This window comes from Theropithecus gelada, chromosome 7b, assembly GCF_003255815.1.
Source record: "Theropithecus gelada isolate Dixy chromosome 7b, Tgel_1.0, whole genome shotgun sequence".
Taxonomy (NCBI): domain Eukaryota; kingdom Metazoa; phylum Chordata; class Mammalia; order Primates; family Cercopithecidae; genus Theropithecus; species Theropithecus gelada.
In genome coordinates this window covers 104,856,277-104,868,096 of record NC_037675.1, presented here as the reverse complement: position 1 = coordinate 104,868,096, position 11,820 = coordinate 104,856,277, and the positions used below count along the sequence as shown (strand labels likewise).

The window sequence follows — 11,820 nt, the reverse complement described above, 5'->3', positions numbered from 1 at the left end:
CCTGACCTTGTGATCCGCCCGCCTTGGCCTCCCAAAGTGCTGGGATTACAGGCAAAAATCTTATTTTTTTAGAGCAGTTTAGAGCAGTTTTAGGTTCCTAGCAACATTGAGAGGAAGGTACAGAACTATCCCAGGTGCCCCCTCACCCCCAGCATGCAGAGCCTGCCCCATTATCAGCATCTCCCTGGGTAGCGCATTGATTGCCCTTGATGAACCAACATGGACGCATCATAACCACCTGGTCCATGCTACATTCGGGCTCACTCTTGGTGTCGCACATCCTATGCAGCAAAACATTTTTAAAAATAAAAGCAGCACAGACTAGGTCAGGGTGCTTTGCATCTGGTGACAGTTAAGTACAGTATCGTTCTGGGAAACGTTCTGTTTCAGTTACTTATTTGAATGTATGTGCTGTTTGTCTTGCAAAATTCTTCCCTAACTGTGAGTTGTGGTGACAAAAGATTAAGAGAGACTTTGGGAGTTCAAGGGATGGAGAGGCACATCAGGTTAGGGAGAACCTGGAAGGGCTTTTTGGGATCAGGGACCCTGGAAGGTAGGGGAAAGCAGGGAGAAAACCCAACAGAGGCCAAGAGTATTGGGGGAGGGATTGAGGGGACAGCCAGGAGTGTGGAGGATGCCCAGGAGGGGGCAGGTGGGTGGCAGTGACTGGGAAGGATGGTGAGACCATGGGCGGGGTGGAGCCCTGGAAGGCTGTGAGGAGGGTTTGGGGTCTGAATTCTGCACTCCTGCTTACTGGATGAGTAAACCCCAGCACTTACTTAGTCTCTCTATGCCTGTTTCTCAGCAGTGGGATGGGGGCAGTTATGGTGCCCGTCTGGGCGGGTTGGTGCCGATGCCAGGTGAGTAAATTGTGGCACTCCCCTGGCACAGTACCTGAAGTATCAGAGGCACCTATCCTTAGCTGTTACTATGGTCAGACTTTGCTTAGGGAGACTTGTGGGGTAACCCTCTCTAGCATAGCTTGGGGAAGGCAGAGATGGTGTCTGAACCAGGTAACTGGCCAGTACAGGGTGCAGATGGGAGATGCTGAGAGCCAGGATGAATGGCTATTATTTTTATTTATTTACTTTTTAGAGACAGTGTCTTGCTTTTGTTGCCCATGCTGGAGTGCAGGGTGCGATCAAGGCTCACTGCAGCCTCTACCTCTTTGGCTCAAGTGATCCTCCCACCACGCCCAGCTAATTTTTGTGCCTTTTGTAGAAACAGGGTTTCATCATGTTGCCAAGGCTGGTCTTGAACTCCCAGGCTCAAGGGATCTGCCTGCCTCGGCCTCGAAAAGTGCTAGGATTACAGGCATGAGTCAGCGTGCCAGCTTGGCTGTTCTTTGATGTTTTGTTCTTGGGGAGTAGTCCACAGATCACTGTGCTTGTCGTATTGGCTTGGCTTATAGTACAGAGGTTGATCTGCTACGTGCTGTGTTTGGGGCAGGGGAGGGTGCAGACTCTATATGGTCGTGGCTTCAGGAGACTCCTCCAGGGCCTGGCCCCACTGTGAGCAATGCCATGCTGCAGGGCTGTCTCTGTCATCCCGGCCAAGTTCCCCATGGTGGCCGCCCATGGTGCCATGACATCTTCAGGAGCTGGGCCATGCCTCCCACCCCATTGACGCCTGGGGAGAGGCTTGGCCATTTTATTTTCTAAACCTGTAGAGCACAAAGAGATGTTGTCATTCCCCTCATTGAGACACACACCCCCTCCTCCCCTCCTCATGCCAAGCCGTTTTTGGTTCCTGGTTATAAACTGACTTTAGGGAGCCCCCTACAACGGCCTGGTAGCTTTTCGCTCTTGCTTTTGTTTTTGTTTTTTGTTTTTGAGACAGAATCTCACTCTGTCGCCCAGGCTAGAGTATAGTGGCATGATCTCGGCTCACTGCAACCTCCACCTCCTGGGTTCAAGTGATTCTCCTGCCTCAGCCTCCCGAGTACCTGGGCCTACAGGCGTCTGCCAGCACGCCTGGCTAATTTTTATTTTTTAGTAGAGATGGGGTTTCACCATGTTGGCCAGGCTGGTCTCGAACTCCTGACCTCAAATGATCCACCCACCTCGGCCTCCCAAAGTGCTAGGATTACAGGCATGAGCCATTGCACCCGGCCCACTATTGCTTTTGAAAACACAAACACCACTGACGCAGCCTGAACAATATAATACATTGCTTTTAGAGACCTGGCCCTTTAGAACAAAAAGCCTACTTCATTCTCCTGGGATGAGCAGGGCCCTCTCTGCACTCTTCTACCTACCAAAGAAAACTAAGTACCATCTCCATCTTCAGCAGCCCCTCCACTCCCTTCACCCTTATGCTTCTGCTCTTGGCCAGATTAATGGCTCTTTGTGGCTGGAGATCACACAAGTGCTGTGCCCAGAGCAATTTCCTGTCCCCATCAGAGTGATGAGAGAGTCTTAGGAAATGATCTTAGGAAATGGCCCCACAGTAAAAGTTCCAACCGGCACAGCCATGAAATTATCACCACCAGCTGCTTTTCACCTGGGAGAGCCAGGGTAGGTGGGGCCAAAGGGCCTGAGAAGGCGTGTTCTCAGGATCAGATTGAGGGAGGGGGATCCTCACCCGCAGGGATGTCGGGTATTGGCGTCTACCTTTCGTTAATCCAGCAAACACACCCTGAAGACTTCCCCTGCCCACGCGGAGCCCGACCCTGTGCCTCCAAGGAAACCAACAATTATGATGCAACGTGATGATTGCTAAATCAGGAGTACCCTGAGTTCAGAGAATCAATGTGCCTTGTGGGCTGGGGCGAATGGGAAGGGAAGGGGGTCAGGGAAGGCCTCCTTAAGGAAGCTGCCAGTTAAATGAAGCCCCAAATGCTGAGCAGGAAGCGGCCAGATGAGCAGAATAGGGGAGGGTTGTCTATGGCCATACCACCCTGAGTGCACCCCATCTCCTCTGATCTCGGAAGCTCGGCAGGGTCCGGCCTGGTTAGTACTTGGATGGGAGAACAGGGAAGCCTTTCCAGGCAGAGGGAACAGCACTTGTGAAGGCTCCTGGAGTGGGAGGCATGCCAGAAGCGGGATGGGGGCTGCAGCTCTGAGGGTGGGTGTGAAGGTGGGATGTCCAACTCTGACGTACAGATATTGGGGCGTGATCGGGCCTCACTGCACAGGAAGAGGAAGAGTTTAAACCATGGTGGGGCCAGGCGTGGTGGCTCACACCTGACATCCCAAAACTCTGGGAGGCTGAGGCAGACAGATCACCTGAGGTCAGGAGTTTGAGACCAGCCTGGCCAACAAGGCAAAACCCTGTCTCTACTAAAAATACAAAAATTATCTGGGCGCAGAGGGAGGCGGGTGCCTGTAATCCCAGCTACTCAGGAGGCTGAGGCAGGAGAATCGCTTGAACCTGGGAGGCGGAGGTTTGCAGTGAGCCAAGATTGCACCATTGCACCCCAGCCTGGGCGACAGAGTGAGACTGTGTCTCAAAAACAAAACCAACCAACCAAACAAACAACAAAAACCATGGTGGAAGTGAGCACCCCAAGGCTCTGAGTGGTGACCCTGGGGCCAGTGCTCTGGGCGGGCTGCTCCTTGCCAGGTCTGTAGAGGGAATAGGGGAGGCCAGCAGTCTGCCAGCCCAAGGAAGGAGGCCTCAGTCAAGCTGGCGGCAGGGGGGCTGAGCAGATGTAGAGGCACAGGGAGGGACCAGCTTGCTCATCCCAAACAGTTGCTGAGCACCATCAGCCTCAGGCCAGGCCCTGCTGGGGAATCCCAGGTAAACTGGCCACTGTCCTGCCCCCTAGGACCCTGTGGTCCATGAGGGGACCCCCGAAGTACCCAGGGTCTACTCTGGAGCTCTTACAGGATGTAGGGGTGGAGAGGTGGAGGACAGATGGACACAGTGCAGTGCCTGTCTCAAATCCTTGTCTCTGTGTGCCTTTGGTTATTGTTGACCCAGAAACTCTTCCCACACCATGATTAGTGTATTTAATATTGGCCTGAAACCCAAGGAGATGTCATGAGGCACATGCCTGGATGCAGATGAAGGAGAGGGGGGCAGGGTCTGGGAAGGCTCCTGGGCAGATGACCTGGCAGTGTGGGACTTCCCAGAGGCTCAGGAGGGCAGAGAGGGGAGCTACTGTGATTCTTTGGCGACACCTGTCTCCCCTGCACTGGCTGGGCTAGGATTAACCCCCAGTAGGAGCGGACGTAGGAGAAGTGTTGGTCTCTGTCCACGACACAAAGACAATATTGTGCCGGGCCAGGGACAAGAGGCAGGGGCGGGCTCTGCCAGCCCCGTGTTTCCAAAGAGCAGGTGGCCATCCCAACATCTTGTTGAAAGGTCTGCATTTGTATGCAGCGAAATGCCAAGCTGTTATGTCATGACTGCTTCGTTGCGTTCTATGAACGGCATTTCCAGGAAAGGCCTCATTTCACACCAAGCTGAGTCCCGACGGATCCTGCTCTGGCCCCGGATGGGGAGAGTGACTTAATCAGCCCACCCTAGGAGTAACATATGGCGTTTCCTTCTCAGGCCAGACGTTTTTCCATTTTACCCGTAAGAAAATTAGAATTAGGCCAATGGCTTGTTTTAATTTGAACCGCTATGGTTCGAAGGATGCTGGTGGGCTTAAGTTGTACCTAGACTGGGCCTTCTTTTCTTTTCTTTTCTTTTTCTTTTTTCTTTCTCTTTCTCTTTCTCTTTTCTTTCTTTCTTTCTTTCTTTCTTTTTTTTTTTTTTGAGGCAGGGTATTTTCCTGTTGCCTGGGCTGGAGTACAGTGGTTCAGTTTGATCTCAGCTCACTGCAGCCTCGACCTCCTGCACTCAAGTGATCCTCCCACCTCACTCTTCCAAGTAGCTGGGACCACAGGTGCAGGCCATCATGCCTGGCTAATTTTTGTATTTTTGTATTTTTGTATTTTTTTTTTTTTGTAGAGAGGGGCTTTCACCATGTTGCCCAGGCTGGTCTTGAACTCCTGGGCTCAAGTGATCCTCTATCTCCCAAAGTGTTGGGATTACAGGCATGAACCACTGCACCAAGCCTAGGCTGGGCCTTCTAAAGTGGCTGGTGATTCTGTTCTCAGAAGTGGCTGGGTCTCTGGGCTGGGAGTTCTGTGCACCATGGGTAAGCCCAGGGTGAGGACGGCTTATCTTTTCTTGGCAAATGTGGCCAACAATCTCCAGTCAACCTGAAAAACAGATATCGAGGCTGTGCATGCCAGAGAACGGAGCAGGAGGGGTGGTTCCTTGTGTGCATGTTGTCGTGTGTGTCTGTGTGTAAACAAACGTCTGACCCCTGGCTGCCCGGCCGCCCCACTCACCACGCGGGGGCTCTCTCTCTCAGGACGCACAGGGCACACGTGTGGGTTCCACTTGCTGTTCTGTTTCCTGCCCTTCCATATTTGGTGCCAAGTCTTGTTTCTGCCTTGTTTCTCAAGAGCGCTAAAGAGCTGGGCTCTGAGACTGGGTGCCAATATCTTTCTTTTCTCAATTCTAGAAAACTTAGCCATGGCCAATTTCCTTCCAGAATTCCAACTAGATATAGGTATTTCCACGTTGATATTTTTCTTTAACCTGTGAATGACTTAGTGGTGGTCTCTGCTATCCAAAACAAACATGTGAGATCTTTTTAAAAAAATCTCTCCCTTTTGTTGGGAAGATCTTGTCTTAGTGGGCTTGGTCCAGGCTCATAGTCTGGGTGAGACCTGGTCTTTGAAGTGCATGGAGGCCCTTTCTCGTGGCTGGGGTAGTCCATGACAGATTTCCGAAAATGACCCCCGTGAGCATTTGTTCTTCCTGGGCTGCCAAATGCTATATGCACATTGTTGCTTGAGTTTCCGATGTCAGCCCTTGCTGCTTTTCTGCTGATATTTGAACGATCAGTGTATTGAGGGGTGTGCTGAAACCCCCCAGTAAGATCGGTGCTCTGCCTGTTTCTCTGTGCACGTTGTGGTTTTCGAGGCCACTCTGTCTGGGGCACTTAGGTTTAAAATCACTTTGTCATCTGGGTGAATTGAACCTTTTCTCTTACTTAGTAGCCATCTCTATCCCTAATACAGCTTTGTCTTAGAGTCTCTTTCAACTGATCATATCTTCCCTTGGCAAGCATTCGCCGCTTCATCATTTCAGACTTTCGTTTCCACTTCTGTATGTCCTTAGGCTTTATGTGTGTCTTTGGGAAACTGTGTGTGTCATGATGTTTTCAAAAATCCACGGCATCTGTGTCTATCATTTGACTGATAGGTTTAGTCGACTTTCTTTTATTGTAATTGTTGATCTATTTGGATGAGTTTCTACCATTTTAATCTGACATATCAGTTGGTCCCACTTTTTCTGTATTTCTTTCCTTTTCGTTTCTTTTTTTCTTTTTCTTTTTTTTTTTTTTTGAGACGGAGTCTCGCTTTGTCACCCAGGCTGGAGTGCAGTGGTGCGGTCTCGGCTCACTGCAAGTTCTGCCTCCCAGGTTTACTTACGCCATTCTCCCGCCTCAGCCTCCTGAGTAGCTGGAACTACAGGCGCCCGCCACCTCGCCCGGCTAATTTTTTTTTTTTTTTGTATTTTTAGTAGAGATGGGGTTTCACCATGTTAGCCAGGATGGTCTCGATCTCTTGACCTCGTGATCCGCCTGCCTCAGCCTCCCAAAGTGCTGGGATTACGGGTGTGAGCCACCGCGCCCAGCCTCTTTTCTTTTCTTTTTTTTGAGACAGAGTCTCACTCTGTTGCCCAGACTGGAGTGCTGTGGCATGATCTCAGCTCACTGCAACCTCCGACTCCCAGGTTCAAGCGATTCCCCTGGCTCAGTCTCCCGAGTAGCTGGGATTACAGGCATGTGGCACCAAGCCCTGCTAATTTTTGTATTTTTAGTAGAGATGGGGTTTCACCGTGCTGGCCAGGATGGTCTCAATCTCCTGACCTCGTGATCCACCTGCCTTGACCTCCCAAGGTGCTGGGATTACAGGTGTGAGCCACCACGCCTGGCCCTGTACTTCTTTTTAATGCTGTCTGTTTTCTGAATTAACATCTGTATGCTCTCCTGAGCAGACACAGACATACCAACTGCCCACATCCTTTGGTCCCCCAGGATGCCCTGACTCCTCTTGTGCTAATAGCTTCTGGTCTTTTACTTCTGTATTGTTTCAGACATAGATTTCTCCATTTGGTCTCGGCTGTTTAGATTTTCTTTTCCTCTTAGTCTGTGGGCATGGGTCTTTTTTTTGGTGCTCTATGAGCCTTTCAGTCACAAGTCTTTTTAATAATTTAATTTAACTTACTTTTTTTTTTTTAAATTTATTTTTGTTGCAACAAGTTCTCACTGTGGTTGCCCAGGTTGATCCCAAACTCCTGGGCTCAAACTGTCCTCCTATCTTGGCCTCCCGAAGTGCTGGGATTACACTACACCTGGCCTCATATCCATGTTTTCGAAGCGCTGGTCTGGTTGCTGCATGGAGGATGGAACCTGGGGGCCAGAGCGTCAGGGGGTGCCGGCTGGGAGGCCTGTGACACCGCTGGGTGAGGAATGGCGGCGGCATGAACTGTGGTGTTGGTGGCTGGTCTCTGTGTTAATCTGGGCCCTCCAAGAGGCAGCTGGGGAGGGCTGTGGGTCAGTGCTGCAGGTCCGGCCCTGAGGAAAGGACCGTCGGCAAATCTCCTGTCCCCTGGGAACGAACCTGCTTCAGTACCTTTGCCGTGCCAGGCCACTGGCTGGGAGCAGCTGGGAGAACATGGATTTCAGAGCCCAGCACCTGGGACCGGGGCCGATGACAGTTCCTGGGGCTCTGGGGGGCGAGGGAGGTGCATTCTCACAGCCTCCACACTCCGCCAGCGTGAACAGCTGGACCTGTCCCTTGCCTCGCCTCACCTCTGTGAGGATACATGGAGGGTCAAGGGCAGTGTGGCCCTGGCCCATGCGTCCGTCCCCGCTTCTTCCCTACTTCCTGATTCTCCCGTCTTTTGCTCTGGCGGCCAGGCCACGTTTGACGGGCATTGGGGTTAAAATGGAAGGTGATTCTATTGCTGCTGCAGGTCCCGATGGAGAGAGGATGGAAAGTCAGGTCACGAGGCCTAGGAAAGAACGTAGGTTAATTAAAGTTTAAAACACCTCTTTCTGCAGAGGTTCCTTGAGTCAGCCCTGAGCATGAGGGAGCGAGGCGCCAGGAGGGGTCCTGGCTGCCCGGGGGCTGTGGCCTTCGGATGGTGCCAGCACCATTGTCCCCATGGAAGAGTGGCCTGAGTGTGCCTTCAAGCTTTAATGCTTTTAAGCAACATTGAAATTCAACCCTGTACATCCTCGACTGCCTGGGAAACGTCCTGATTCACGCTGAGAATCTGGGTCAGTTGTTTATAGAATAGTATTTGCTGAATGAAACTGGCAGCCCAGACAGCGGGGGACTTCTTGGAGGGTGGACGCCGGAGGGGACCCGGCCGTGAGCTCACGCGTGTCACCTCTGCTTTGTGCTGCACTGTCACTTCCATTCTCAGAGTGTGTTAATCTGAGCATTACAACCTCCGTGGACCACGTGGGGAAAAGGCAACAGCACAGTGTGGCTCGTGGAAAGGCTTCTCTCCAGGATGAGGTGGCAAGGGCAGGAGCTGCCTTACCTGTGCAGGTGGCCTGGCCACCATACGCAGCTCTGTGCCCTGCCCACACCCCGGTCCCCAACACACAGGCGCACACATGGACGCGCATGCAGGGTGTTGGGTGGGGGAGCCTGTGTCTCTGGGCTGGGCTCTGAGACTCTGTGGGCTCTGGGACTGTGACTTCTTTGTCTTTTTTAGCTCCAGGGCCTGACTCAGTGTCTGATGTTTCTGGGTACCATAATAAACCTTTGTAGAATAAGTGAGGGAGAGAACGATCTTTGTAAACTCTCCGAATCTGAAGACAGCGTTTAGCGGTGCCATGGTCTTGCAGGTTATTGTATAGATGAGGTCAGAGGGGCCCTGGGAGGGGAAACCGCTCCTGGGAACCAAGGCTAGAAACCCAACGCTCCTGGCAGAGCCCACAAAACAGCCGGGGCCTCCTGCCTCGGGCAGAGACTTCTCCCTCCCGGCGTTTCTTCCTGATTGGGGAATAGAGGCTGACCCTGCAGCCTTGCTTTCCGACTTTTCCCACCACTGACTCCCAAGCTGAGCCTTGGGAAGGTGGAGGCTGCATTCTGCCCTGAGGCCTTCCTCCCAGAAAAGTTGTCCCCGGCAGAGGCTGCGGTAAGGGGCTGCCACATCTATGCCTGGGTCCCTGGTGAGAAGGGTTAGTTATTTGACTCCAACCTCTCTCTGTTGTCATTGTCTCTACTTAGTATTATGACTCCCGAGTGTGTGCGTGTGTGTGCGTGTGTGTGCCTATACTTGTGTGTGCACACACTGAGCAATAATGTAAACATATTTCTTATAGTGGGGTCACAGTCAAAAGCCTGAGAAGCCCTCAGAGAGGCTGCATCCGTCTGTGGGTATGTGTGGGGCAGGGCGAGTGTGTAGATAGATTTTCCCATCTTTCTTAAGGTAGAGAATTTTCCAGCAGTTTTCAAAAGTGATCAGGAAAGGCGGGAAGGACGTTGGGAAGAATTGCTTAGGTCAGCCTCCCTTAGTTATTGATTGATTGATTGATTTGAGACAGGGTCTCACTCTGTCGCCCAGGCTGGAATGCAGTGGTGCAATCTCGGCTCACTGCAACCTTTGTCTCCTGGGTTTACGAGATTCTGGTCCCTCAGCCTCCCAAATAGCTGGGATTACAGGCGCGTAGCACCACACCCAGCTAATTTTTGTATTTTTAGTAGAGACGTGGTTTCACCATGTTGCCCAGGCTGGTCTCAAACTCCTGTCCTCAAGTGACCCGTCTGCCTCGGCCTCCCAAAGTGCTGGGATTACAGGCGTGAGCCACCACACCCGGCCTCCTTTGGTTATTTAAATGATGGGCAGCAGGCCCCAGGATGAGCACACAGGGCTTTCACTGCTAAAACCAGGACGAGCTGGTTGTGCTAGTGGGCCCCACTGGACCAGGAGACGTTTCAGCTTGGAAAGCAGCTGCACATCTCGGAGAGACTCTGGGCAGAGTTGTGAAGGAGACCGGCCTGGGTGGGTTGCCTGACTGCCCGGCCCCCCAGCTGGAGCTGGGTAAGGGCATGTAGGGGCCTGTCATCAAGCCTGGCCCTGGGGACGACTGTGGTGGCCTGGCAGAGAAGGCAGTGGCTTCCATGGCTTGCCCAGCCTTCCCATGGCATCCACTCTTGGCCTTCTTGGGCACCTGCCAGCCTTGGTTTCTCACAAGCTTTTCTGCTGTCATTGCCTGGGGAGGGAGGTACCCCAAAACATGGCACTGATGGAGCTTTAACTTCAAAGATTCTGGCAGTTTTTGCTGGGATCCCTGTTTGTCAGCTGCTGTGCTGGGGAGGGAACAGCCCCCCACCAGCAGTCACCCTAAGATCAGGGCCTGTGCCTTGGACAGGAGCTGGGATTCCATCTGCCCTCAGACTGACCTCCCCAAGGCCAGTTGACTGAGTGGTGTTGATAAGACCTGCCTTGGAGCCTCCCTGGGGGCCTGAGCTCCTCTCCCACTGGACCTCCTGCTGGGCTAGGACTGTGTCTCAGGCTCTAGGGCAGCCAGGATAGACTGGCCGCTGGGGCTTCTGCTATTCCCAGTGTGGAGGTGGACACATTTCATGCCAGGGCCTGACTAGGGCATGTCATTTGCACTCCCAATTGTGCAGAGTGATACCTGCATTGCTGGAGCATTCTCTTGCTCTCATTTCTGAAGAAAAGTATTATGGAAAGGTCCGACATTCACAGGAGCAGAGCAAACAGCAGCACTCACAGCACCCACTCGGCCTTGGCAGCCACCTTCGCTTTGCCCAGCATCTCAACAAAGTATCTGGGTCATTTATTTCCTTCCTTCCTTCCTTCCTTCCTTCCTTCCTTCCTTCCTTCCTTCCTTCCTTTCTTTCTTCTTCTTTCTTTCTTCTGTCTCTCTCTCTTTCTTTTCCTTCCTTCCCTCCCTCCCTCTGTCCTTCCTTCCTTCCCTCCCTGCCTTCCTCTTTCTTTCTCTTTCTTTTCTTTCTTCCTTTCTTCTTTCTTTCTTTTCTTTGTTTTCCTTCCTTCCTTCCCTCCCTCCCTTCCTCTTTCTTTCTCTTTCTTTTCTTCCTTTCCTCTTTCTTTCTTTCTTTTTCTTTTCTTTCTTTCTTTTCCTTCCTTCCTTCCCTCCCTCCATCCCTCCCTCTGTCCTTCCTTCCTTCCCTCCCTTCCTCTTTCTCTTTCTTTTCTTCCTCTTTCTTCTTTCTCTTTTCTTTCTTTCTTTCTCTCTTTATTTCTTCCTTTCTCCTTCCTTCCTTCCCTCCTTCCTTCCTTCCCTCCTTCCTTCCTTCCTTCCTTCCTTCCTTCCTTCCTTCCTTCCTTCCTTCCTTCCTTTCTTCCTTCTTTCCTTCCCCTTGCTTTCTCTCTCTGTCTCTTTCTTTCAAGACAGGATCTCACTCTGTCACTGAGGCTGGGGCATTGTGGCATGATCATAGCTCATTGCAGCCTCTACCTCTCACTCTTAAGTGATCCTTCCACCTCAGCCTCTTGTGTAGCAGGACTATAGGCACTTGCCTCTATGCTTGGCTAATTTTTGTATTATTAGTAGAGACAGGGTTTTGCCATGTTGCCCAGGCTAGTTTCAAACTCCTGAGGTCAAACAATCCTCCCACCTCAGCCTCCCAAAGTCCTGGGATTACAGGCATGAGCCACCACGCCCAGCCCAAAGAAGGTCATTTTCTCTTTATTTCCTTCCTTCTTTCCTTCCTTTCTTCCTTCCTTCCTTCCTTCCTCCCTTCCCTTCCCTTTCCTTCCTTCCTTCCTTCCTTCCTTCCTTCCTTCCTTCCTTCCTTC

The 11,820-nt window shown here is 51.8% G+C and overlaps 1 long non-coding RNA gene across 1 annotated transcript; it reads right to left on the bottom strand.

Moving 5' to 3' along the window:
• Nucleotides 1-1,372: 1,372 nt before the first annotated feature.
• Nucleotides 1,373-2,634, bottom strand: LOC112628282. The gene is made up of 2 exons (XR_003120414.1): nucleotides 2,584-2,634; nucleotides 1,373-1,663 (listed from the first exon to the last, which is right to left on the bottom strand). It is a non-coding gene; the product is annotated as an uncharacterized LOC112628282 (long non-coding RNA).
• Nucleotides 2,635-11,820: the final 9,186 nt, after the last annotated feature.